The sequence below is a fragment of the Pavona decussata genome, unplaced genomic scaffold, assembly GCF_977016875.1.
Source record: "Pavona decussata unplaced genomic scaffold, jaPavDecu1.1 SCAFFOLD_291, whole genome shotgun sequence".
In the NCBI taxonomy this organism is placed as follows: Eukaryota; Metazoa; Cnidaria; class Anthozoa; order Scleractinia; family Agariciidae; genus Pavona; species Pavona decussata.
Window position 1 is genome coordinate 457,501 of NW_028145690.1, and position 3,763 is coordinate 461,263.

At 40.5% G+C, this 3,763-nt stretch overlaps 1 pseudogene across 1 annotated transcript in view; it reads left to right on the forward strand.

The window, feature by feature from the left end:
• LOC146454992 (uncharacterized) overlaps positions 1 to 3,025 on the forward strand; it is a 20,728-nt pseudogene extending 17,703 nt beyond the window's left edge. The window contains exons 8-9 of the transcript XR_014859128.1: positions 678 to 902; positions 2,440 to 3,025. The product of XR_014859128.1 is annotated as an uncharacterized LOC146454992 (transcript). The remainder of the gene's footprint in view (positions 1 to 677; positions 903 to 2,439) is intronic.
• The last annotated feature ends 738 nt before the right edge of the window (positions 3,026 to 3,763 follow it).

The following is a 3,763-nucleotide window of genomic DNA, read 5'->3' on the forward strand; positions in this document are numbered from 1 at the left end:
CAATGCCACCAAAATCTGACTCTGTTTAGAACCTCTCTCAACGATATAATCATACTATTTTGTTTGTTGTTGTTTCTGTTGTTGCTATAGCCAATTAGAGACTAAAGCCCCCAGGCCACTTTTTCCTCAGCTTTTTTTTTTTTTTTTTTTTGCAGTAGAACTCGTAATGTGACAACCCCTAGAAAAAATGTGTAGTGAGTTTAGTAGCTGTTTTTCAGGATTTCTTTGCACCTCCGGCCTTACTTAATGCCGTGCGCTTCAATGCGTTTTCTTGAAGAGTCTGTTACGACATACATCAGTTAAGGGGCCAGGATTCCACCCTACTCCGTCTGCGACTGTTAAGGCTATGACAATGGCACCTGGTGTATAAACGTCATACTACGTGGTTATTTCGTCATAATTGGCAAGTAAAGAACATCTTGGATCCAGTGTCTTGGATTTCTGGCCAAAGAGAGAAAGGGACTAAAGGAAAGGCCAATAGATATATTTTCGTGATAGTAGCACGGCTCTTGCAAATAGTTTAACACCAATCTGAACCTTTTACAGGAAATTATACACCATGCTTACCGAGTGCATGCACTTGTATGCACCAACACTAGAATTATTTTTCTATTCGGGATTTTTATACCTATAACTTAGAATACATGGTCTACATGCTTTTAAAACTTTATTTTCAGAGCTTTTCATGAATTCTACCATGATATCAGGAAAAGATGTTTATCTCCGCCAGTTTCTTCAACCCGTTGCTGCAAATGATTCTCTTTGGCTACTCTGCTACCGTGCCTCATTCCATGACTCAGGGGTTGGTACCTTTCATCGCCGCTGTGATGGAAAGAAACGTACTGTTACGGTCATAAAAAGAGCGGATTATGTTTTTGGTGGATACACGGACATTCCATGGGGTAACTGTAATAACTCCTTGAAATGCTTCTTCGAGACTCATGTTTGTTGATTGCAACCCGTAGCAATTTGCCTATTGTAATCCATCGTGGTAGCGGGGTGAGGGGAGGGGGAGCCATTAAAGGGGGAGAGATGGGTACTTCTTAACATCTTTTCGTTGAGGGGTCATATACCTGTTGATTACCTTAACTTGGTAGCCTGCGAATACGGCCGCCTCTCATCTTTCCAATCGCGAAGGAGCTGCATTTGACGTCTAACAATTCGCTAGCGATTTTTATACCTCATTTCGTTACGAGACAGAAATTGTTTGTTTTGTCAACGACTTCACTTTCATTAATGTTCCATACCGTCGAAGAAATTTTTGTTGTTGTTGTTCATCGCGGTAGATGCAATAATAATAAAGTGTTCTATCGTTTGTCTCACGATGTAGTCACTTGAAATGTAGATCGCGACGTTTCGACTGCTTACTGCTAGTCCTCTTCTGGCGATGAGGTCAACTGATTACACGACACAATTTTATCACGAAGGTCGGTTGTGATTGGTGCATTTTGTTCTTCCACAGTTCCATTGTTCCGGGGAGAGGTTGTTCCCTTAGCGGTTCGCTGTTGTACCGTTCTCCTGCTGTTGTGTTATTTGATCGTTGGTATCCACGTTTCATGAATTTTAATTCCATTATCCCTGTTAATGCTATTAGAGTGAAGTCTTATGTGGATAGCTTCCTTGACCCTGCGTGCGTACCAGTGAGGGTCTCGATCAATAAAGTTAACCATGTCACAGATCGGATAGTGCCGGCATGCGTAATATTTTGCCGTTTACGTTCGAAACACACCAGGCATCGTGGCGGTTTTCAACACAACAACTTAATTGCTAAGCATCATCTGAGTACTTACTATATTACACTGCTTTCCCCTTACGAATAAGATGTAATTACAACAAGTAACCGAAACGTTAATAATAAAAAGAACTACAGATTAAGTCGGTCAACTGGTTTATATATCGTATATCCTCTCCTGCATAGATCTCCGTGTTTCCCTGATGCAGACTTTGCCGCACGCGCAGGGAATCACGGCCTATAGACCATGCCGTCTTGTTTAGTCGGATCAACGGTGTCCTTTGGTCGCACCAAGTGTAACCGACGTGTAACCGAAGTGTCGTGTCGTGTCGTGTTTATCTAGACAGCGGAGGAGAGGCTCCGATACTCCATGGATATAAGGTGAGAGAGTGAATTTAAACTCTGCCGCGGGCTCTCTTGTAGGGGCTGTTCTTGTCTTTGTGATCTTCTGCACAAAGGAGAAGAGTTATCCGTTAGAAACAAGTACAGATGTTAGCGCTTGCGCTTAAGTCGACGATCGTTATCGCCATAAGTAACAGTACCAGTGGCAGTGACAGTGGCAGTAGCTGTGGTAATGGTTGCCGTAGCGTTAGGTTTAACTAAAAATATTTACTGTAATTGTTATTCTTATTAGAATTATTATTCTAATTGCACTGTTTTGTTGTTATTGGTAACTTTTCCGTTATGAAATATTTTGTGTTCTTCAGCTTCCCGTTTTGGTTATGGTTATACTTCCAATGCATTTATTTTCTCTCTTCACAACAACGAAGGGCATGCTCCGTTCAAGAGCATGGTAAAAGACCCAGCACATGCAATATACAGAGGTTCACAATATGGTCCAACATTTGGCAAAGGCCCTGACATCTTTATTGCAACTAACGGCAACACAGGTGGCATTTCAGCATACTCAAAATTTGGTAGATCCTACTCTGTACCAAGTGAAATGAATAACCCACGCACTGCCCTGGCTGGGACTGCGAACCCTTTCACACCAGATGACTGGGAAGTATTCTATCTGGCTTCATCTGCCACTACACCATAGTTTTCCATAACAGTTTTGTTTTGGTAATCGTATAAGTGCAAGTGTAGTCAAATATAATTGCACGCGCCTCCAGGTAATAGCCCATTTCCGATTTACTTAATACCTCATTACGAACGCGAGACTTGGTGCGAAGTTTTCATTATGAAAATTAGTTTCATTCATATGCAAACAAATTAATTTTCACATGAAAAGGGTTCGTAGTTAGCCTCGTTTTCGTAATGAAGCTCAAAGCAACTCGGAACTGGCGTATTGCAAAGAAGTTTCAAACATCATGAGTAGTTAAGTCCTTAATTTCTCCGGCAATTATATCAGTTATATAATCATATAGCAGGAAAAGTTTGTTTGATAATATACACGTCGTAAGTTAAAGCGGTGGCCCTTTTTTTCTTTTTTCGTTAGTGGTCGCTGGGTATGCGACAACGCTCCTAGTAATACCTACTTTTTTGTTACTATTTTTCGTTTTAGTCACCTACCCTCCTAAACCTCCAGGTTTTTCTTGGTAACTGACACTTTTTTATATTTATAATTGTAATTAAATAGACTGAAGCGCAATTTGGTCTGAAATCATACGCGTGATTTTCAAAATCGAACGAGCGTGCAGCGCGAGTTCGATTTGAAATCACAAGTATGATTTTAGACCAAAATTGCACGACATGAAGTTCAATTACCACTTAATTACACCCATTTTGAAAGCACAGAGTTTCTTTGTCAATATTAATATTTTTCAGCCATTTTCACATTTCACATTCAGTTTCATCTTGACGGCCTATGAAAGGATGCGATTTAGAGCAAAATAAACTGCAATTAGTGAATAAATCGCACTGTTGAGGGCCAATCAGATTGCAAGATCATCAGTGATTTCAAAATGGGTGTAATAAAATTTTGATATCACTCCTACCACATATACACCTTCAAGTAACACGCATCAATCACCTATGAACTTTCCGTTCACCGTTTATTTTAACGCAAGGTACGCCAAACAGTGTCAC